The sequence below is a fragment of the Tachyglossus aculeatus genome, chromosome X1 (genome assembly GCF_015852505.1).
Source record: "Tachyglossus aculeatus isolate mTacAcu1 chromosome X1, mTacAcu1.pri, whole genome shotgun sequence".
In the NCBI taxonomy this organism is placed as follows: domain Eukaryota; kingdom Metazoa; phylum Chordata; class Mammalia; order Monotremata; family Tachyglossidae; genus Tachyglossus; species Tachyglossus aculeatus.
In genome coordinates, this window is record NC_052101.1 from 88,085,428 (window position 1) to 88,109,826 (window position 24,399).

The 24,399-nt window shown below is 49.0% G+C and overlaps 1 protein-coding gene across 1 annotated transcript in view; it reads right to left on the bottom strand.

Annotated features, from left to right (window-relative positions):
• The window catches only part of SLC38A3 (solute carrier family 38 member 3), a 37,428-nt gene extending 22,139 nt beyond the window's left edge, over window positions 1-15,289 (bottom strand). Inside the window, exon 1 of the mRNA XM_038772950.1 lies at window positions 15,105-15,289. The gene's annotated coding sequence lies outside the window, so the exon portion shown is untranslated. The remainder of the gene's footprint in view (window positions 1-15,104) is intronic.
• Between the last annotated feature and the right edge of the window lie 9,110 nt (window positions 15,290-24,399).

Below are 24,399 nucleotides of genomic sequence, written 5' to 3' on the forward strand. Positions count from 1 at the left end.
TGGTCAGAGAAAACAAGCAAAGCAGGGGCAGAGTCAGGACCAAACCCCAAGAACACCAGGGTGCTGACTCCTTTTTTATTCTCTACATTTGCTCCATCTACACCAAGCTCCAAAAAGAGAAAATGGATGACATGAGGAACTGAAGGTAGACATAAGGAAGACATATCTGACATGAGACTTGAAAGAGAGAGATCAGGGTGGGGGGTAGGCAACCAAGGTAACTGTAGACCCCATTTGCCGGAGATCTTTAAAACCCGTCTGGGATGGTGAAGGAACAATTCTTCCTGGAGGTGTATCTGGGGGTGTATGGGGGTGTGATGATCTTCTCTGAAGCTTTCTTTAGGTCTGAGAATTCTAAGTTTGCCCTTATTTTTTTCTCCCCGCCCCTCCCTACAGGGCTTCCTTCACATCTTTGTTGGAATATGTCACCAAGACTATAAACTCCCCCTAGATTGTAAGTTTCTTGTGGGTAGGGAACATATCTACCAACTCTGTTGTATTGTACTCTCCTGAGCACTTAGTATAGTGCTCTGCATACAGTAAGCACTCAATAAATACCATTGATTGATCTTGAGTCCACAAGCTGGACTCCTCACATCCACCCCACCCCTTGACTTCTGTCAGGTTCCCCATTCCTTCTCCCCTGCTTCACCAGCTCCCAATTCCACCCTTAACACCTCCACCCCCACCCCACCAGCATTTTGCTCCAAGCCATCTTTTCCAAGCCTGGGTTGGGTCAGGCTGCTCCTCTCTGACTGCTGATAAGTTTTAAAATTCCATTAAGAAAGCATCTAGAATGGGGAGAGGGGGAGGAGGAAAATCAGTAGGACCAGAGTCCCTGCTGCTCTGAATTAACCCTCTTTGGGTCTCAGTGGAGAAGAAGAGGCTGCCCAGGAGGCAAACAGCAGGCTGCTGAGAGGAAAGAGGGGGCTTTGTGGGTGAGAGAAAATGGTGTGAATGTGAGTGTTTGAGAAAAGTGAGCATGTGCAAAAAAAGGCAAGAGAGAAGGAACGAGAATCCCAAAGAAATCATCTGAGGGGGAGTGAGAGTCCAAAAGGGAAAAAGGGGACATGTGTGCAAGAGATTTCAGGGTGTGAGTGTGTGTCAGGAGTTGGATCAGAGGAATCACATGAAATGTTATGTGGGGGAATATGTGTTTATGCGAGAGAGAGAATGAGAATGTATGTGAGCAGTTGTGGGAACAGGTGAAAATGGGTCAGACCAGCCTACTCTGGAAGATGTGCATGTGGGGAGTGTGTATGGGGAGAGTGAGAGTGTGTGTGCACTGAGGCAGGGAGGGAGGATTAGTTAATTAAAGGTTGCTAAGTACTCTGAAAATCCAGGGACTGAGGAAATGTTTAAGGTTCTCAGAATTACATCAGCTGGTGTGATTGGGAGGGAGAGGGTAAAGTTGCCTAGGTCAGGTGCTCGCACGCATGTGTGTGTGTGTATGCAGTCTATGGTGGACTGACTGTGTGATGCAGGCAGGTATACATGTGATTAGGTGGGCCCAAAGCCAGGTGAGGTGTGAAAAAGGTGTGTACACATGTGTCTCACACTCTCTCCTCTTGATCCCTAGGGAACTATGGGTGATGTACTGTCAGTGCAGGAAAAGGACCCTAAAACCAAGCAGAGAGGTAAGGATGAGCCGATCCCTATGCCAGAAAGGTGAGCCAACTTTTCCTAACACCACCTCTCCCCAGTTCCAAGGGTACCAATCACTTCAGCTTCCTCCACCTCATCTCCACTGCTTACCCTGCTGACTTCTTGCACCACTCTATTCTAATACATTGTTTGCCTATAGTGCAGGGGCTACATTCCTGACAAACCCCATGTTAGGAAAATCCATGTTTTAGTAGGCACTGGCACTGTGTGCAGTGCACAAGCTTTCCTTCCGGCATCGTGCCATGTTCGATCCAGACAGACATACATGGTTGGAAAAAACATTCCCTAATTCCCAAACTGTGCTCTGTCCAAAATGTGCATTATGAAAGAACTGGGGACATGCATATACTGGTATTGGATTAGTCTCCAGCATTAGGTCATAAGCTCTCTGAGGGTAGGAACTAGGTCTTTCTTTTCCTCTGGCTTTCCCCACAGTGCTCAGTTCAGGCTCGACATTCCATGGGCTCTCAAGTCAGTGGGGTTGGCTGTCCAACAGCCCAGCCTGAGGCAGGACATTCTAGACCAAGGGGAAGGATCAGGATCTGGCCAACAGATAGAGCAAATCCACTTGCTGAAAGGGATTGAGGGTCCCAAAAATTCATTACCACTTCTACCCTGAGCACAAGAGTGAGCTGAGGCAAGTGTTCTCCTCTAGACTGTAAGCTCGTTGTGGGAAGGGAATGTGTCTACCAACTCTCGTTATAGTGTACTCTCTCAAGTGCTTAGTACAGGGCTCTGCACACAGTAAGTGCTCAGTCAGTACCATTCACTGATTGCTTGATGGATTGATTCTCACTCTTCCGGGCCTCATTTCTCCTTTAATCTGTGTTTAGCACAGAGAATCCCTCTGCCTTCCCCTGCCTCCTGTGAGAATAAGACATATGAAGCAATGGAAGCACTTAGAGCTATTTGTTCATTCTTTCAATTGTATTTATTGAGCACTTACTGTGTGAAGAGCACTCTGCTGAGCAGTTGGGAGAAGCAGCGTGGTATAGTGGATAGAGCATGGGCCGGGGAGTCAGAAGGTCATGGGTTCTAATTCCAGCTCTGCTACTTGTCTGCTGTGTGACCTTGGGCAAGTCACTTCCCTTTTCTGTGCCTCAGTTGCCTCATCTGTAAAATGGGGATTGAGACTGCGAGCCCCACTTGGGACAGGAACTGTGTCTAACCTGATTTGCTTGTATCCGCCCCAGCACTTCGTACAGTGCCTGACACATAGTAAGTGCCTAACAAATACCATATTTAATTATAAATTACAAAACAATAAACATACATATTCCCTGCCCATAATGAGCTTAAAGTCCAGAGCAGGGGAGACAGACATCAATACAAATAAATACATTACAGATATGTGCGAAAGTGCTGTGGGGCTGGGAGAGGGGGAGAACAAAGGGAGAAAGTCAGGGAGATGGAGAAGGGAATGGGAAAAGAGGAAAGGGAGCTTAGTCTGGGAAGGCCTCCTGGAAATGTGGCCTCAACAAGGCTTTGAATAGGGGGAAAGTAATCATCTGTAGGATTTAAGGAGGGAGGGCATTCCAGGCCAGAGGTAGGACATGGGGTAGGGGTTGGCAGCAAGATAGGCAAGACTGAGGGACAGTGAGAAGGTTAGCATTAGAGTAGTGAAGAAGTGTGCAGACTGGGTTGTAGGAGAGTAGTGAGGTGAGGTAGGAGCAAGGTGGTGGAGTGCTTTAAAGCCAATGGTGAGGAGGTTTTGTTTGATGCGGAGGTGTATGGGCAACTACTGGAGTTTAATGAGGAGTGCGGTGACGTGTCCTGAACATTTTCTAGAAGAATGATCTGGGCAGCAGAGTGAAGTATGGACTGGTTGGGGGAGAGAAAGGAGGCAGGAGGTCAGCAAGGAGGCTGATGCAGTAATCCAGGCAGGATAGGATGAGTGATTGCATTAACATGGTATCAGTTTGCATGGAGAGAAAAGGGAAGATTTTAGTGATGTTATGAAGCTGGGACTGATAGGATTTAGTGATGTACTGAAGATTGAAGATGATTGAAGAGAAGAAGCATTGCTCAGTGGAAAGAGCATGGGCTTTGGAGTCAGAGGTCATGGGTTCAAATCCTGGCTCCACCAATGGTCAGCTGTGTGACTTTGGGCAAGCCACTTAACTTCTCTGTGCCTCAGTTACTTCATCTGTAAAATGGAGATTAAGACTGTGAGCCCCCTGTGGGACAACCTGGTCATCTTGCAACCTCCCCAGCACTTAGAACAGTGCTTTGCACATAGTAAGGGCTTAATAAATGCCATTATTATTATTATTATGGATTGAATATGTGGGTTGAATGAGAGAGAAGAGTCAAGGATAACACCAAGGTTACGGGCTTGTAAGGCAGGAAGGATGGTCGTGCTATCTACAGTGATGGGAAAGTCAAGGGGAGGAAAAGGTTTGGGAGGGAAGATAAGGAGTTCTGTTTTGGACATGTTAAGCTTGAGGTGATGGGAAGACATCCAAATAGAGATGTCTTGAAGGCAAGAGGAAATGCAAGACTGCAGAGAGGGAGAGAGAACAGGGCTGGAGATGTAGATTTGTGTATCATCCGCATAGAGGTGGTAGTTGAAGCCATGGGAGTGAATGAGTTCTCCAAGGGAGTGGCTCTTGGCCAGAGAGGATTGTGAGGAATCCTGTATGTGATTGCTGGTATGGCACATTAACTGTCCTGGAGCATGACTCTTCATTTCTGCCTCCTCTTCCTGTGGTCCTCCCAGAAGAGATTGCTCCAAAGAGAAAGGGAGTGAGGTTGCCCCTGGTTTTGGGACACAGGCTGAATCACCTCCGAAGAGCCTCACTCTAGATGGTGAAATACCCACTATGTACCCTTCAGTCCCTCCACCATAGCTGAAGGGCAGTCTCCAGCAACTGGGATCATATTAAGGCTTCAACTCCTTTAGAGGTGTACCTGCCAGAGATCACATAGAGCCAGGAACAACACTTGTAGAAATCTAGTTCAGAACTGAAGGCCACGAGGAGACTGTTCTGAACCTCATCCAGCTCTGACAATGATCCCCACTCTTGCTCCCTCAGCCCAAGACCTCATTCAAGCAGGGCAGGACTTGCAGCCTTAATTGTAGTATTTAAGCCCTTACTTTGTGACAATCACTGTAATAAGCGCTGTGATACATATACGATAATCAGGTTGGACAAAGTCCCTGTCCCACATGGGGCTCAGAGCCAAAGTAAGAAGGAGAACAGGTACTGAATCACATTTTGCAGATGAGGGAACTGAAGCACAGAGAAGTAAAGTGATGTGCCCAAGGTCACACAGCAGGTAAGTGGCGGAACCGGCATTAGAACCCAGGTCCTCCTACTCCTAGACCCACGCTCTTTCAACTAGGCCATGATGCTATGTGGCCCCAGGGGAAAGACGGACAGACTTTGTCTCGGGCTGAGTCCAGCAAAACTCATTCCACTTGTGGCTCAGCCAAGCATTCTTCACCACAGGCCTCCTAAAGGGTCTCGACCTCTCATTAAATTTCAGAAGTGCCAGGCCCGTTCTTTTACTCCTAAAGCTAGAACTGGGGTCTGGAAGCAAAGTCTTTTCTTTCTCCCTCTCCTCAGGCCAGGCAGCCCTGTTCCACAAAGGTTGGACCTCATAGCAGTCCCTTCACTACTAAACCCACAACTGCTGACTGTCCCCAAATCTGCTGACCAGTGCCTGTCCTGATGAGGCACTCGCACATGATGTCCTTTCTGACACCTTTCCAGCTAACATTTCCTGCAGCAATGCCTGGCCACGATGTTGGTTTTTCTAAAAATACCTTGTGACCCATTCTTGTTCCCAGACTGACCAACAGAAATACTTGGCTTGTTTGCTCAGGCTAGAGACACCTCGTTCTGCCCATAGCTGGCCTGACATGTGGGTAAGACTACAGTCCCCAACATGCAGTGCTCCTGGGGAGCTGCTCAGTGGGCTTCGGAGTGCAGTCCCACGGCGCTACAGCTCCAGGTGACAGAAGGCCCTCAAAACACTCTCATATCTTTGGCCTCCTCACCACAGATGAAACATGGCAGCCTCCACCTGACTCTGGGGCAAGCACCCAGGGAATTTTCCCCAGAAGAAAATTTGAAGACACAATTCAATCCATCCATCAATCAATCATTCAATTGTATTTATTGAATGCTAAGTACAGAGTACTCTCTCAAACACTCGGGAGAGTACAATATAACAGAAACTACCATCTCAGCCCCTAGTGCAGAGAGTCCTCTGGCTTTCAACACAATTGGTTCCTGAAAACTTCTTCTCAACTTGAAATGATATACATCAGAGCCAATTTTTTTCTTATAGGGAAGGTGTTATAAATGGGAACTTGGTTCCCAATCTCTGCCCACAAGGAGTTTACTGTCTCTTTTTAACGGTATTTGTTAAGCACTTATTATGTGCCAGGCATTGTACTAAGCATTAGTAATCACAAGATAATCGGGTTGGACACAGTCTGTGTTCTACATAAGGTTCACAGTCTTAATCCCCATTTAACAGATGAGGTAACTGAGGCATAGAGAAGTGAAGTGACTTACCTAAGGTCACACAGTAGACAGGTGGCAGAGTTGGGATTAGAACCAGGGTCCTCTGACTCCAAGGCCTGTGCTCTTTCCACTAGGCCATGCTGCTTCTCTGCACTTGGTCTCTAATTCAAATGCTCTGCCCCATTGGGAAAATTCAGGCAGTCTTGGAAAAACCTCTCTATCTCAGATACTATCCTCTTCCCACATTCCATCTGAGAGAAGGTCTCCAGAGAAGCAGAGTGGCCTAGTCAAAAGAGCATGGACTTGGGAGTCAGGAAACCTGGGTTCTAATCCTGGCTCTGCAACTTGCCTGCAGTGTGACCTTACTTCTCTGTGCCTCAGTTTCCTCATCTGTAAAAATGGGGATTCAATACCTGTTTCCCTCTCCCTTAGACTGGGAGTCCCATGTGAGACAGGCTGTCAAATCCACTTATATTGTATCTACCCTAGCACTTTGTACAGTGCTTGGCATATAGTCAGCCTTTAACAAATACAACAATGATAATTATGATAATTATTATAATCAGGATAATTATCATTATCATTTTGATAATTATTATCACTATTGTTATTATTGTCTCAGTACCCCAGCACTAGCAGTAGCATGGGCTAGGGACAGAGGCCCAGGGTGGGCTCCAGGATTCCATTCCCAATTCCACCATTGACTCACTGGATGACCCCAGGCTAATCTTTACCCCAATTCATTTGTGCTGGCTCTTCCTCCTCCTGAGACATGGGGAATTCCCTTCTGAGGAGATGTGGGAACAGCCCAACAGAAATGCAGTGTAAACTCCTGAGTCAAAGCCACAGTCAGAGGCCCCACTTACTGTCACTCTCTGGGAGGGGTGATTTGATGTGAAGTGTGGGCAGGGGATAATCCTGTACTCTGCTGCAGGGATAAGCTCTCCTGATCCCAGGACATCTCTTGATGCCCGTTCTCCCCCCACCACCGAAAGCGCCCCCCTCACATTCCTGGACAGGGAACTGCGAAAAGTAGTTGTTTGGAAGAGGTTTCCTGGTGGAATTGGAAAAGGTCCAATTCTAACCAAATTCCTTTGGTTCCAGGCAGAACCAGTATGAGGGAGTCTGCCTCTGTTGGCTGTGGACCCTGGGAGATCGGACCAGTCTGGGTCATCCCTGGACCCATGGACCCCACAGAACTGGGGCAGGCAGAAGAGCCAATTGATCTCCCTGGGGTCTTTGGGGCCAGGAGAACCATCAGGGACTGGGGAAACACAGAACCCCTTCACTAGATTTTAAGCTCCTTGAAGGCAGGGATCGTATTTATCAACTTGTATTTTACGCTTCCAGGCACTTAGTCCAGTGATCTGCACACATTAAGGGCTCATTAAGCACTTATTATGTGCCTAAAACTGTTCTAAATGCTGGGGTTGATACAGGCTAATAATAATAATGATGCCATTTGTAAAGTGCTTGCTATGTGCCAGACATGTAAAAGCAAATCAAATTGGACACAGTCCCTGCCCCAAATGGGGCTCACAGTCTCAATCCCCATTTTACATATGAGGTAACTGAAGCCCAGGGAAATGAATTGACTTGCCCAAGGTTGGACACAGTCCATTTCCCACATGGGGTTCACAGTTTTAATTCCCATTTTACAGATGAGGTAACTGAGGCCAAGAGAAGTGAAGTGACTTGCCCAAGGTCACACAGCAGACACATGATAGAGCCAGGTTAGAATGCATGTCCTTCTGACTCCCAAGCTCATACTCTATCTACTAGAACACACTACTTCTCTTATTGTTTGACAGATGGATGGACTGACTGACTGGACCCGGCCCAAACCAGTGGGGTTGAAGAGAGTCTGAGAGCCACAAAACATCAGATGCCCAATAGTCCTCTAGATGTTGATACGTTCTCTGGCCCCGATGTCCTGTTTCAGCACCAGTCCTCTCTGCTGCAGCTAGCTGACTCCATCCTGCTACGGGGCTGGGAGCATCCCTTGGGATGCCAAATTCCTGGCTCTTCTCCACCGGATCCCATTCCCAGCAGGTGTAGCCAAGCTCTTTTCTCTTCTGTGCCTCTTGCCTTCAAGTCTCCTTCCCATCCTGGGCTCTGGTCTCTGGTAATGGAACAGTCCGTGTTCCACTCCTCCCCAAATCCCAGCCCCAAGCCTCCGGCCAGACGACCAACAGTTCCCAACTGAGACTTTCTGCCTGCTTGGTCATGACAAAGAGGCCTGCTAAAAGAGATGACTCCACCTTCACTCCCAAACTCCCACAAGAGGGAGGCCAGAGGTCCTGGGGTAAGAGCTCAGAAGAATCAGGCACCCTGATTCCAAGTCTAGGGATCTTCCTTCCTCCATCTGTCTGAGGGGAAAGGTTCCAGGCTTCCCGCACACCTACTCCAACCTGCGGGGGGCAGAGCTGGAGACATGGAACGCAGAAGTTTCGGGGTCAGAGCCTGAAGGGAGGGTGAGGGTTCTGGAGTCAAAGCCCCTCAGGATGGGTGGACTGCCCTTGCTCAGTGTTTCCCTGAAGCTGGGTTCTCCTGAGGATTGATCAAATATTTGAACAGCCGGCTACCTTGCTGAGAGGAAAGCAGTAATTTGGACTAAGGGCTGTTTTGACCAATACTCAGACTCGGGCTTCCTGACACACTGCTGGCAGGGAACCAGCAGGGGATGTGGAGCCACAGATCTGGGGACACAAAGTCAGGCTTTTAGTTCTGGTTTCAAAAGTGAGGGAGTGAGGCCCATGTACAGCCTCTGGGGTTACCAGGATACCTCCCGGGGGAAAGAAATGGGAAAGCTTTTGAGAGGAGAGTTATCCAAACACAGATTAGTTTGCTGGAAATTATCACTAAAGTGGGGAAGTCAATCAGTCAAACAATGGAATTTGAGAGACTAGTGATTGCAAAGCACTTTACTAAGCACCTGGGAAGGTACAGCAGAAGTAAAACACATGATTCTCACCCTCGAGGAGCTTACAGTCCAGTGGGGCAGTAATAATAATAACAATAATGGTATTTGTTAAGCATTTACTGTGTGCCAGGCACTGAACTAAACGCTGGGGTGGATACAAGTGAATCGGGTTGGACACAATTCCTGTCCCACCTGGAGCTCAGAGTCTTAATCCCCATTTTACAGATGAGGGAACTGAGGCCCCGAGATGTGAAATGATTTCCCCAAGGTCAAACAGCAGACAAGTGGCAGAGCCAGGATTAGAACCCAGGTCCTTCTGTCTCCCAGGCCATGCTTCTCAAAAATACCAGCTTTCAGCCTGCCCCCACTTAATATCACTAATCTCTTTCATTGGACTCCACATTTTATTCCTCAATTTCCCTCTCTGCAGCAAGCTGCTTCCTACCCATTCCTCAGAGGCCTCACTACATGGGAGGCCCAGAAGACAAGCCAGGGAGACAGACCGCTCTGACACACTGGAGAATGTGAGTGAACTGTTGGGGTCCAACACCACCCCAACCCAGCTGTGTCCTCTCCCTCCGGCTTCTGTCACACAGAAAAGAGCATTAGCTATGAGCAATCAACTCAACTCCCATGGAGGAACAGAATGAGGGCAGTTGCCCCTTGCAATGAATCAATCGTATTTACTGAGAACTTACTGTGTACAGAACACTGTACCAAGCACTTGGAAGAGTATAACAGAGTTGGTAGACATGTTCCCTGCCCACAATGAGCATACAGTCTAGATGGGGATAGAGACATTAATAGAAATTGTCTGCCAACTCAGGGTGCTCGCTGTATTCAATCAATCAATGGTATTTATTGAATGCTGTGTGTAGAACGCTGTACTAAGCACATGGGAAAGTGCAATACAATAGAGATGGTAGACACGATTGAATAACACACAGAGATATAGCAGGAGCAACAACATTCACCCACTGGGCCCATAAGTGGACTCATTTTGCGACCTCCCCCGTACATCCTTCCTCCCTTCTTCCCTCCCTCTCCACTCTGCCCTCAAATTCTCAGTGGCTGGCAGGGGCCGATAGTATTCTCTCCCACTTCTTTACTGAGATATAGAAGCCTCAAGTGCTGAGCATGGATGAGGTCCGTTGCAACTAGAACCCAAATGACTTAGTTCCCCCAGGATGGGCATTCCATGCTCTCCCAAGAACGCAGTCCATAGATAAGGTTATACAGAATTCCAAGACAGACCATTACTGTCCCACTGGAAAGCTAAGCACAGACAAAGGCAGTCATCAATGAAAATGTCACCCCACCCCCTGATCCCAGCAGATACTTCCCTGGCCCAACTCTGGTGTATTGTACTCTCCCAAGTGCTTCATACAGTGCTCTGCACACAGTAAGCACTCAATAAATTCAATTGATTGGCCCCTGTAGCATGCGCACACGTATGCGTGTGTGTGGTATGGGGGAGTGAAGAAGAGGAGAGGAGGGAACAGAGGTTGTGGAGAATGTGAATAGCAGATTAAGGACATTTTGCTTACATGTCAGCCTGCTGGGTCCCATCTGTACTCTGGTGACACCTGTAAGCCCAGACCAAGTTCAAATTTAAATACTGTTTGGTGCCTCAGTTTCCCCATCTGAACAGAGTCCCAGCTTACTGGATATAGACTGGCCTGGATCCTTCTGCTAGTGAGCAGAACTGGACCTCTATAATTAATGATGGCTCAAGAGTTCTGCAAACTTCTAAGGTAACTTCCAGGATCTTCCTTGCTCCCTAGGCAAGTAGATAACAGATCTAGACATGCCAGAAAACTGTTCATTCCTCCCTGGCTTGGCTCAGGCTACAGCAGTGTTTGGGTCTTGTGCCCTCTCTGCCTCTTCCAGCCATCACCCCCCTTATGGCTGTCAGGTGAGGCTGAATTGGGCACCCAGGTGCACAGCCTTAGGCCAGGCACTTCCCAGATAAGCTTACCCTTGTCTGCTCTCTGACAACTAACTGCCTAAAATGCTAAACACCAACTTGACCAGGATGCAATACCTTACCCACCCACCTACCAGGCAGTGTTTCCTAGTTTCCTTTCTGCCCCTCCCTCAGGGCAGCTTCCCTATATTTCTTCCCCCACTGCCAAGAACTCACTCTGCGTGACCCTCCCAACCAACTCCACCCATCTCCAAACAGCTATTCTGCTCTGGCTTGGCCTCAGCCTTCTCTTCTTGGGACTGACAAGCCCAACTCTTTCAGGCACTCTTTCTCTCTCCTCTATGCTACTTACTTTTCCTAGGGCCACCTCCTAGTGTAGAATACACTGATTAGAAGGGCTACAAATCAAGCCCCACAAAATGGATATATTATCTGCAGAGGTGGCCATAGACTGCACCTCACATTCTCAGGCAATTTTCAAGTTAAATGTAATTACCACTCCCCTTAAGGCTGCCATTTATTAACCTTTTTTTTCCTCGTTTCATTTCCTTCTCACTTTCTTTTCACCCACCGACATTAACCCAGATTCCCTACCCGAGATTTGAGGAACCAGGAGATGCAGGGCAGGGAAGCCCAAACAGGGACACTGGGGTCCAGGGTGGTTGGGGGAGGAAGGGAAGGAGATGTGAGAAGCCATGGGACTAGGGGAGAATGGGGAGTCTCCCAAAACCTTGGCCAGGCCACATTTTAAACAGTTTCAGCAATCCCTTGATTAGCTCGGTGGTCATCCTTTGTCCCCTCTCTGATCCCTCACCCCCCCCACCCCCGAAACCTATGGGGCTGTTCTGATACTCAACTTTAGATAAGGTCTTCTTAATGATAAATGGCATAATGTGGCCAGATAGGCAGCTAGGGCACCTCGGCTTCCTGTCCAACTGTGGAACTGCTTGGCAGGGTAGCCTCAGCTCAAATGCTTTCTTTTCTCTGTGTCCCTAGGCCCTTGGCTGTTTCCATCTCCTGAAGATGGGGCAGAACACCAATCCACGTGGGGGAAATACCCAACAGCTCCAGGCCCCTGACAAACATCATGTGAAGATACCAAGTGGGAAGGGAAAAAGCCAGGGGAAGGGGGAGTGTGATTATAATTGTTGCTGCTGAAAATTCCTCCCCATTCTGACCTGCCTGTGGTGGGGGCCCAGCCAGGAGCTATTTCAGGAAATGTCACAAATTAAAAACTACCATTAGAAAAATCATCCAGGAAAGAATTCTTTTAAATCTTTATTCCTGAAATTCTGCCCAGTCCACACAAGAACTTTTTAATCTCAAGGACCAGATTAGGGAACTGATGGAAGCCAGAGCTCTCCCCAGGAAAGTAAAGGGGCAGGGACATAGCCATGTGATTGCTCATGGTAGGAGGGGGAGAGGATGGAGACTGTTGCCTGAAAGGTGGTTTGACTTTGGTGGGGACAAGTAGGTGGCTCGACACCCCCCTGGAGAGGGGAAACCAAGGCAACAGGAGATGATGGACCTTGTGTCCCTCCAGGCAGTAAATCAGACTCATGACCTGGTAGTCCAGTCTCTTCCTCTTCATCTCATTCCCACTTTGAAAACAAATGATTCAGCCTCTATGTCCCCTTGCCTTTATGGACACCAACAACTACTTCATATCAAGACCAAGGGGCACATCCCCCAGAGGGGAGAAGGAAGAGTTGCCAAAGCACAAGTCAGAAAATTTCCTATGGCTGGGGTTGCAAATGGAAAAATGAGGCAGGAAGGGGCACAGCCTCTGGAATCAGCGGCATCCCACTGGTTTTTTTCTCCCTCCAAAGCAGGCTCTCAGAGATCAGGAAGCCTAGCACCCTCACCTAGGATCCTAGGCTGGGTGCCTCAACTCCTAGATCCCATCTCCAGCTCTAGCAGCTTCACCAGATGTTCTGGGGGAAGTCTCCATATTTTGCCTGTTTCCCCCTTCAGATGACATTTGTAAACACCCTCAAAATCATCCCTGGGGGAGAGAGACCATTGACTTGTGGAGTCCTAGGGATCTGGGAGCCAGGACTGCTGGCTACTATAGCCCACTCCATTGCTGTCTCCCTGGGGCACCTTTCCAACCTTTCCACATCCACACCAGGAGGTGACTATTCCAGTCATAGTAGGAGGTAGCCAGAGCAGGAGTGTCCATGACACTGGGGAATCTGGGATATAGTGGGACAATCCCTAAAGGGTTTGCCTTAGATTGTAAACTCCTTGAGTCTTGGATTGTCTTTTACCTCTACTGCATTCTCCCAAGCGTTTAATACAGTGCTGTCTGCACACAGTAGGTTCCGATTGATTGGCTCCTGAGCGACAAGGTCAAAAAACCGGGGGAGAGGGGCTGGAGGGGAGAGGCCGGGAGGCTGACAAGCAGGAAAAAAGGGAGGTAGAATCTTGCAGAAACATCTACACCTATAGGGAGGGCTCATTTCTCCTGAGACTAGACAAGAGCCCAGAGCCCCCAATTTAACGCTTAGGGTTTAAGTTTGGGGGGCTAGAACCAACCCCGTTGAAGGCAGGGAATGTGTCTGTTCATTGTTGTATTGTACTCTCCCAAGCGCTCAGTACAGTGCTCTATACACAGTAAGTGCTCAATAAATACCACTGAATGAATGCCCTTCCAAAAACCCGAAGGCAAGTCCCCACTCTGACCCTTTGACCGTCTCCCAACTCTTAACAGCACACTCAAATGCATGCGCCCTCGCCACACCCCATGCCCTCTGCAGTGCCACCTGCCCTTGCCGCGGGAATCAGGCTCAGAGTAGGGGGCAGGTCATCCCCCAAGGATCGGCCCCTACGACTCTGGTATAAACAAACCCACATTCCTTTTGGCCAATCCAGGAGAGGGGGCAGGTTTGTGCAAATGACTATCCCTCCAGAAGAGGTGCCGACTCCCCTTCGAATACATTCTTAAAGCGGAGCAGGTGAGGAGGAGTTGCGATGCTGAGCGCAACGTGCGCGATTGCAGTAGGCAAAATACAGCATGCAATTGCCCTGGTCCCGTCCATCCGCACCCTAAAAATACCCGCCCGCTGGCCAGCGCCTTTGCAAACACCTCCCTCTGAGAGCACACCGAGCCCGCCCCCCTGCCCCCACCTCTTCACCCCGATCCCACCCCTTCTCCGCCGCAGCCGGCGGGTTTCCCACAGAGCCAGGGGAAACCATGATAAATATATCCACACCACTCACTGGCCGGGAAGCAAGTCCTCCCGAGGAGATCGAGATTACATCGAAGCCGAGATTCTCCGCGTGCCAGCCCGAGACTGAGCCAGTCTCATCCTAGGGCTCCGTCTACAAATAGCAATAGCCGGGTCCCCGGGACTTCAGGGCAGAGTCCCGAAGCGAGGGGTAGGCTCCCCTAGGTGCAATCTCCCCGCAACCCCTTGGATCTCGTCCGCCCTAGGACGGTGCCCCCCCCCCCGTCGGAGACCGGCTCCGAACGTCAAACAACACGCTCTTGTCCGGGGCGCCCCGGGCACCAGCTCCGCCTGCAGATCACACACACACAAGCGGCTCCTGTCCTGACTCTCCAGCGGCGCCAGGAACCGATCGCGCGGGTACCTCCATGCCCTCCCCAGGGAGCCGGAGGACACCACCCCAGCCCTCTAGGATCGTCCGAGAGCCGGGGAGCCCCTCGGCGCGATGAGGCGGGAGAGAGGATGAGGAGCCAGGAGGGAGGGGAGAGGGATGGAGGGTTAGGCTAAAGCTCTCCTGTGGCCCCTCCCTTAGGGTCGGCGACAGGGGGAGAGGGGATTACGAGAGGGTCGGGCTGTTATACACGGAGCCCCGGACCGAGGCAACAAAGATCCAGGAAGGGAGGAAATCGAAGCGAAGGAAGGAAGGGATCCAACAGTATCTAGTGAGGGTTTTGGGGTGTGGGTGAGGAAGAGACTAGGGATTCAGCTCCCGCCCCCGAGAAGTGAGGTTCCCTGGGAGATTCCAATCTCCCCACGTGTGCTTCCCAATCCCCCCAACAAAGGATCTCATAAATGTTTCTTTTTTAAAAAAAAAAATTGGTTGTCCCTTTGGGTTGCGGGGAGCTGCCCCTCCAGACACTGGGCACCAGCTCTCCTTCCCGTACCTGACGATTCCAAGCTTCCAAGCTTCAAGCGCTTAGTACAGTGCTCTGCACACAGTAAGCGCTCAATAAATACGATTGATTGATTCCAGGGGCAGATCGGCGATCCGGCTTCGGCTCCTGCTTCGGGTCCGGGTCCCGCTCCCTCTCCTGCTCCTGGAGGGCGACGCTGCCTCTCTGCTCTCCGGGTCTCCTCTCTGCTCCCGGGCTGGCCAGCGCGCCGTCGGAAGGCTGGGATGAAGGGCGGCCGGCCCCGCCCCTTTCGCCCCGCCCCGTCAATCTCAGCCCCGCCCACCCCAGCCTCCCCCCTCCTCTTTCCGCGCCCCCCACCCCCAAACCCTTGAAAGGGTAGAAGCCGGGGAGAGCTGTCTAAACCTCCGGGTAATAATAATGATGGTATTTGTTAAGCGCTTACTATGTGCTAGGCACTGCACAAAGCACTGGGGTGGATACAAGCAAATTGGGTTGGACACAGTCCCCTGTCCCACATGGGGCTCAGAGTCTCAATCCTTATGTTCCAGATGAGGTAACTGAGGGATGGAGAAGTGAAGTGACTTGCCCAAGGTCACACAGCAGACAAGTGGCAGAGCCGGGATCCTCTACCTCCCAAGGGGGGCAGCTTGGTGCTGGGGGCAGGGGGGCTGTGGGAGGGAGCACTGGGGAGATTGGGGGTAGAGCACTGAGGAGTGGGAGAGAGAGATAGGTATGATGTCACTGAGCAGGGCAACTGTATCACCCTTTTCTCTTGCTGCTAGGTGGGGAAAAAGGAGGGAGCATTCTCCTTGAAGGGATATGGTTCCAGTTTTTCCTTCCATTCCAAGAAAATGTCCTGGAGTTAGGAAACCTGTGGGAGTAGAAAATAGGATGAAGGCAACTGTGCTGTGGGCAGGCAAGGCCAGAGGGATGGTGTGGGGAAGGGGATGGTGGGCCCTCACCCTGGGCTAAGTGCCTCCAGCCTCCCTATAGTCCAAATCCTCTAGCCAAGCTTCCCAGTCAGTCAGCTGCATCCTGGTTCAGACTCCACCAACTGTCCCTAAACTCCGCTGCCCCAGAGCTAAGGGATTAATAAAGTCACTGGACCCATCCCCCATGCTGTGGCCTCCCACTGGCCCTAACCTGGTCCTTTCCCTATGTCCTGTCCTCCTACCCTGGCCTCTGTGTGACCCTAACCTGGACCCACCCTTTCCTCCCCTCTTTGATGCCTCATTTCCCAAGTCTAAAATGGGGCAACTCCTCCACCAGTGATGGGCAGTGCCAAGAACCTGTTGGAAATAGTGACTAGCTGGAGCTGGGTAGACCTAGAGAGGCAGAGTGTGACAGCTCTAAGAAAATGGAGCTGTAATGAAGCTATTAACCTGGATGTTCAGGTAAATTTCAGAAATCCATTAATCTGCCAACATTTTTACCCATCAAAGCACCTATGATCTGTAGATGTGATGACTGATCTAGACCTGAAGGGAGAGCCAAACTTCCTTGGGGGTCCCTGAACCATCTTGTCTCCTCATAGTCCGAAACCAAACTGTGTGGTCTGTGTTTATGGCCTGGCCCCTCTTTTGGGTTTCCCATCCCCGCCCCTCACTACTAAGCAGTGGCAAAGGCAGTTCTGGCCAACTGTGCATGGTAGCAGACACCAGCACCCTCCACCACGTTGAAAACAACTCTTGCAAACTTTACAGTAATGGAGTTGGGTTTGTCACATTTACATCCACAAGCTGGTGGGATGAATACTAAAGCCTTAGCATTTAGGGAGCCAGTGGCAGGACTAGTACTCGCCTGAATCTAAAATGGTCTCCTTGCCAAATCCAATGGACTCTCAGCTGCCTTCGACCATGTTGACCATCCCCGTCTCCTGGAAACATTATCCAATCTCGGCTTCAGTGATACTGTCCTCACCTAGTTCTCCTCCTATTTCCCTGGCTGCTCATTCTCAGTCTCTTTCGTGGGCTCCTCCTCTCCCTCCCACCCACTAACGGTGGGTGTCCTTCAAGGTTCAGTTTTGGGTCCCCTTCTATTCTCTATCTACACCCACTCCTTTGGAGAACTCATTTGCTCACATGGCTTCAACTACCACCTTCATGCCGATGATACTCAAATCTATATTTCCAGCCCTGATCTCGCTCCTGTTCTGCAGTGAAATGCAGTTTCACATTTCCTCCTGCCTTCAAGACATCTCCACTTTCTACTTTCCACTTTCACCTCAAACTCAACATGTCTAAAACAAAACTCCTTATCTTCTCACCCAAACCCTGTCTTTCCCCCGATTTTCCCATCACTGTAGATGGCACCACCATCCTTCCTGTCTCACAAGCCCATAACCTTGGCATTATCCTTGACTCCTCTCTCTCTTCAACCCACATATTCAATCCATCACTAAATCCTGTTGGTCCCACCTTCACAACGATGCTAAAATCCACCCTTTCCTCTCCATCCAAACTGCTACGTTAATCCAAGCACTCATCCTATCCCACCTTGATTACTGTATCATCCTCTTTGCTGACTTCCCTGCCCCCTGTCTCTCCCAACCCCAGTCCATACTTCCCTCTGCTGCCCAGATTGGTTTTCTACAAAAAACGTTCAGGCTGTTTCCCCATTCCTCAAGAACCTCCAGTCGTTGCTCATCCACTGTCTCATCAAACAAAAACTCCTTACCATCCACTTTAAAACACCTTGCCCCTTCCTACCTCACATCTCTACTCTCCTACTACATCCCAGCCAGCACACTTTGCTTCTCTAATGCTAACCTTCTCACTGTACCTCCATCTCATCTATCTCACCGCTGTCCTCTCGCCCACTTCCTGTCTCTGGCCTGAAACACCCTCCCTCTTCATATCCAATGGGCAATTACTCTCCCTCCCTTCAAAGCCTTATTGAAGGCACATCTCCAAGAAGCCTTCCCTGACTAAGCCCTCTTTTTCTGTTCTTCCCTTCCCTTCTGTATTGCCTTACTTGCTCCCTTTATTCATCCCCTCTCCCAGCCTCACGGCACTTATGTACATTTCTTTAATTTTATTTATTTATATTAATGTCTGTCTCCCCCTTTAGACTTTAAGATTGTTGTGGGCAGGGAACATTATATTGTTATATTGTACTCTCTGAAATGCTTAGTACAGTGTTCTGCACAAAGGAAGTGCTCAATAAATATGACTGACTGACTGACTGATTGACTAAAGGTTCAGCCAGATCTGTCTTGGACTCAGACAAATGGATATTTAACTTGTGGAGACATTTTTCTCAAGAGGCAGTGTCAGACTGGGGCACATCTTTTTAACTGTTTGCAAAATTCTTTCCTATCTACCACTTGATTTCTTTTAGGCCTGTGTCCATTTTTTGGCAGTCCATTGGCTGGGCTTTTAACAAACTTGTCCCCAGGAGGTGGCCACTGTGAATGAAGTGATAGCTCTTAGTAAAATGCAGGCTTTAGGTTAGGGAAATTTGGAAACCTGACTCAAACTTTGGTATTGTGGTCTAGTGGATGGAGCAAGAGCCTGGGTGTCAGAAGGACTTGAGTTCTAATCCCGGCTCTGCCACTTGTTTGCTGTGTGACCTTGGTCAAGGCACGTCACTTTCCTGGGACTCAGTTACCTCATCTGTAAAATGGGGACTAAGACTGTGAGCCCCATGTGGGACATGGACTATGTCCAAATTGATTAGCTTGTATCTATCCCAGCACTTAGTACAGTGCCTGGCACATAGTAAGAGCTTAACAAATACCACAATTATTATTATTACCCATTATGGAGTTTAGGGAAGGAGAGCCACTGCCAATAGCTCCCTGATGGGATGGCATTTGGACCCATTGCTAGGGCAGTCCAACTGTGTGGGAGCAGACGCAAGGGGGTTGGTATTCACACATTGCACACTCACATAAGCAAATAATCAAGGAATTCCAGCCTGCTTCTTCCCATACAATATTTTTCACAGCCACACCTTTGTCTCTGTCTTAACTGCCACTTCCTTCACTCAGATCCCAGGGCCAGATGAAGTTCTTGGGCCTGGGATCAAGGAAACCCAGTGGTTTCACTTCTTTCCACTCCCTGCCACCAGCATGTCCCTGCCTCTAAATAAGCTCCTCACTCCCCAGTACTGTTGGGATTCTTTTTAGCTCTGGAACAGAAGCCACAGTGAAAATAACGGGGAGCTGCTGTTGGGGGTGGCAAGGAGCCCCCAGAGGAGTAGTGATCCTGGGGCAGCTATCTCTCTGGCTGTGTGGTTAATATAGTCCTGCTAGGTCCTTGTCCTCTCTGCTGGAGAAGGCCCCATTATATCCTCTGTACCAGTGTTCCTGCCTCCAGCCTCAATCAATCAATCAATTGTATTTATTAAGCACTTATTTTACTAAGCCCTTAGGAAAGTGTAATGTAACAATATAACAGACACATTTCCAGCCCACAATGAACACCTCATGCCTAGTGAGCATGGGCCTGGGAGTCAGAAGGTCATGAGTTCTAATACTGTCTCTGCCATTTGCCTGCTGTGTGACCTTGGGCAAGTCACTTCACTTTTCTGGGCCTCAGTTACCTCAGTAGGAAAATGGGGATCGAGACTGTGAGCCCCACGTGGGGCAGGGACTGTGTCCAACCTGATTTGCTTGCAACCACCCTGGCACTTTGTACAGTGCCTGGAACATAGTAAGTGCTTAACCAATATTATTATTATTATTATTTTCCTGGCTCCCCATAGATCTCCGCATGAAATTCAAACTCCCAGCCACGCGCTTCAAAATTTTTCTTTCCTCTATCCTGCCCTACCTTTCTCCATTCATCTTTAAACCCAACCCCACCCGAACCTTCTGTTCTAGTCAGTCCACTTATAGGCCACCTTCCTCTATGACTCGCTTGTCTGGTCATCCCTGGTCTGATTTGGTGCCCTTGCCCATATTGACTCCCATGACTGGAACTGTCCTCCAAACATTCATGTGGATTGCCCTGTGCAGACAAAGGTCAAGGTTTTGGTACCACAAATCAATAGTCCTGGTGCACAGCCCATCTCGGAAACCCTGACATCATTACACCCCTCCCTACCCCTCTGAAGGACAGATACAGAGTCACATCTCTCCTACTCTTTTAAAGATCAGCTCAAAAGCCTGAGTCCTCCAGGAAGCCTGCCCCATTCCAATATATATATCTATGTCTTTATCTATAGATTGTAAGCTCCTGGAGGGCGGGGAATGTGGCCACCAACTCTGTTATATTGTACTCTCACAAGTGCTTAGTACAGTGCTTTGCACGCAGTAAGTGCTCAGTAAGTACCAATGATTGATTTTTACTCTAGGATTTAACCTTACATACATGAGTCTATGCATTGCCATTACTAGGTCTGACCAATGTCCACTAGCCAATCAATCAATCGATAAATAAATGGTATTTATGGAGCACTTACTATATGCAGAGACCGTACTAAGCGCTTGGGAAAGTACAGCAGAATAGAGGTGGTAGACATGGTCTCTGCCCACAAGGAGCTTGCAGTCAACAGGGAGGAGCTTACAGTCTACAGTGCAGTATTCATGTTCTGATACAGGCATAGGATGCTTGGAGAAACCATGTGATGGTTGCCCTCACTGACAGTCAGCCTACATCCCTAACTTTCCTCCTATGTATCTAATTTCCCTTTAGTAACACATTTTCAACCACTCATTCATGAATTTATCCAAAACTCTCTGGAGCCTTCTTGTCTTTTCTGTTTGCCCATTTAGCCCTGACTAAGTATGACCTCAACGAGGTCCAGGGTCCTTTTTTTTTTTCAGTTTCCCACTTCCTCATCCCATAACACCTAGGATAGTGTCACATCTGTGAATGCTTAATAAATAAACATTAGTTGAATTCACATTCGCTCAAGAAACCGGCTCTCAGGCTTCTGGACTGACCCCCTCTCCTGCAGACACTTCCACTCTCACAGAGTTCATATCTGCACTGGGCAGATAACTCATTCTGGGCAGGGAATGTGTCTAACAACCATATGGTATTATACTCTCTTGAGCACTTAGTACAGTGTTCTGCCCACAGTAAGCTCTCAATAAATGTGATTGATAATAATAGTAATTTTGGTATTTGTTAAGCACTTATTCTGTGCCAAGCACTGTACTAAGCGCTGTGGTAGGTACAACTTAGTCAGATTGGACACAGTCCCTGACCCACACGGGGTTCACAGTCTAAGTAGAAGGGAGAACAGGTATTGAATCCCCATTTTACAGATGAGGAAACTGGGGCACAGAGAAGTAAGTGACTTGCCCAAGGTTACAAAGCAGGCAAATGGCAGAGCTGGGATTAGAACTCTGGACTCTGACTCCCAGGCCTGTGCCCTTTCCACTAGGACCATTCTGCAGATATAGTAGTGCCTAATTTGAAAGGATTATTTTCACTGGATATTTGTCCTTATTAAAAAACCAACCTGGCACTGAGATGCACCAGCAGGAGTGTGACATGTAAGGATCAAAGGAAGCAGTGTTGCCTAATGGAAAGAGCATGGGCCTGGGAGTAAGAGGATCTGGGTTCTTATCCTGACTCCACCACTTGCCTGTTGTGTGGCCTTGGGTAAGTCACTTAACTTCTCTGTACCTCATTTTTCTCACCTGTAAAGCAGGGATTCAATACATGTTCTCACTCCTACTTAGACTGTGAGTCCCATGAGAGACAGTAACTGTGCCCAACCTGATTATACTGTATCTACCCCAGCACTTAGTACAGCACTTGACACATAGTAAGTGCCTAACAAATGGAATAATAATAATAATAATAATTATGTGAGGAAGTAATCCTTCTGGTATAGTCTGCCCTGAATAGGCCCATATTAAGGAAATGTGCCCAGTTTTGGATGCTGGACTTTCAAAAGGATGTGGAGAAACTGGAAAGAGTACAGATAAAACTGGGCTCTTAACAGAAGCAGCATGGCTTAGTGGAAAGAGCACGGGCTTGGGAGTCAGAGGTCATGGGTTCTAATTGCGGCTCCGCCACTTGTCCCCTGTGTGAATTTGGGCAAGTCACTTAACTTCTCTATGCCTCGGTTACCACATCTGTAAAATGGAGATTAAGATTGTGAGCCCCACATGGGACAACCTGATAACTTTGTATCTACCCCAGTGCTTAGAACAGTGCTTGGCACATAGTAAGTGCTTAAAAATACCATCATTATTATTATAAAAGTGACAAAAATGATTAAAAGGATGGAAATTGGATCCTAGGAGAAAAGGTTAAATAAAGGAAATGGACTGTTTAGTCTGGAGAAGAGAAGACAAAGAGGTGGCTTAATAATTGCCCTAAACTCTAGGAAAGGCTTTTGGACGAAGATGCCAACCAGTTGGTGTTCATGTCCGCAGGGAACGTAACAAAAGGAAATGGGAATAAGGAGGAATATGTTGACTGTCAGTGTGATAAAAAACCCTGGAAGGAGGTAGCTAAAGATGGGGTGGAGCCTCTAACCCCAGAGATCTTAAAGAAAAGCCTAGACAACTATCTGTCCCAGAGTGACAGAGGACTGGACCAGATGGCCTCTAGAGACCCCTTCCAGTTCTGTGATTTATGATTCAGATCTAAATCTACCCAGGGCAAAGCTATACCTTGAGGCCAAACAAGCACCAGGGGTTCATGGGGATTGCCGAATTGCCCACTGAAGGCAAAGGTCAAGGTGTTGGTGCCACATATCAATAGCCCAGTCTTGGAGTCCATCACAGAAATCCCTGACATCAATAGCAACCCCCGCCCCCACCCCCAATGGACAGATACTGAACCTGGGTCTTTACCAGTCCTGTTGCCTCCATCTTGCTGCAATGTTTGGGGGGCCTCAGGGCAGGTCTCAGCAACCTGGCAGGAGGGCAGTGGGGTGAGAGAGGGAGCCCAGGGCTGTCAGCAGATCTGGGCAGGGAATGTCAATTGAGGGTATCCCTAGGCCAATCAACAGGCTCCCAAGAGCACACGATCCCAGTGCCTCAAGACCCTGTCTGTTTGGCCTCGAATAAACAGCTTTCAGCCAATCTCTATAAATGAGACAAAAACAACTAGGACAAACCCCTCTCCTGATTGATTGAAATTGCAGTGGTAAACATTTGTAACGTGAAGAAACATGCCAGTTGAGGAGTTTTGTTTTCCAAATTGATGTCTAACCTTCTCTCACGTCCAGGAAAGTCTTCACCTATAGCGTTTTCTTCATAGTTGAAACCCATTTCCACTTGGCCTGGACTAAATGAAGCTAGAGAACGGCTGGGCCCCATCCTCTAAATAATACCCACTGGAGGCCTCCTTTCTCTTCTTCTCTCCCACTCACTCCACTCAGGCAACCTGGCAAGGGCCATGTGGATGATGCTGGGCATGCCTTTTACAGTCTGGGACTTTCAGTGCAGGAGAGTGTCCCCTCTCCTCGAAATTTCTTCCTGGGCCTCCCCCTCTCCCCTGTCCCAGTTCTACACTCGGCTACTCCTCCACTAGACCTCTCTGAGAGTCTGGCTAAGAGAAAAACCCTATTCAGCCTTTGGAGCAGACAGTTGACATGGGCCAGCTGGACTCTTCTCTGGACAGCAACTGGAAAACAAGGTGAAAACAGTCATGTCTCATGCCAGGAGGGAGATTTGGGGCTAGGCAGCCTGTCTGCCTATTTGACTGACCCAAAAATTCTCTCTGCCTGTTCCTTTCTCCTTCTCCAGCCCGGGTTTAAGTCCCATTCAAGGGCATTCTGTTCTCAGACAGTTACTTTGTCATCTCCTCCCCACCAGACACTGGCCTTGAATCTGATTATTCCTGGCCCTGCTTGGGTTATCTCTAGGAGCACAGGGGAAGACTCTGTACCTAGTTACCTAGTACCAGGGCTCTCCCATTACTTCTGGACAGGTAGCAAATAGATGGATAACTGCCTTCCTGTTGAGCCTCTGCCTGCAGAGTTGGAGGCCCCTCTGTTGACTTCTTGAAGAGAAACAGCATGGGCCTCACTCCAGTAGGGCCCCAGAGGTCAGGAATTCTGGCTCTAAGATGGGCTCTTATACTCATCCATTGCATAACCTTTTCCAGCCTCAGTTTCCCTCTCAGGAGAGTAAAGTGGGTGTTCTCTGTCCCCTCTCTCCATTCTGTGCTTTGTTCCCACTGTTGACCCCTGGCCCACATCCTACCTCTGGCCTGGAATGCCCTCCCTCCTCAAATCCACCAAACTAGCATACTTCCCCAATTCAAAGCCCTACTGAAAGCTCACCTCTTCCAGGAGGCCTTCCCAGACTAAGTCTCCCTTTTCCTCTGCTCCTTATCCCCTCCCCATTGCCCCGACTCCCTCCCTCTGCTCTACCCCCCTCCTCACCCCACACTTGTGTATATATGTACAT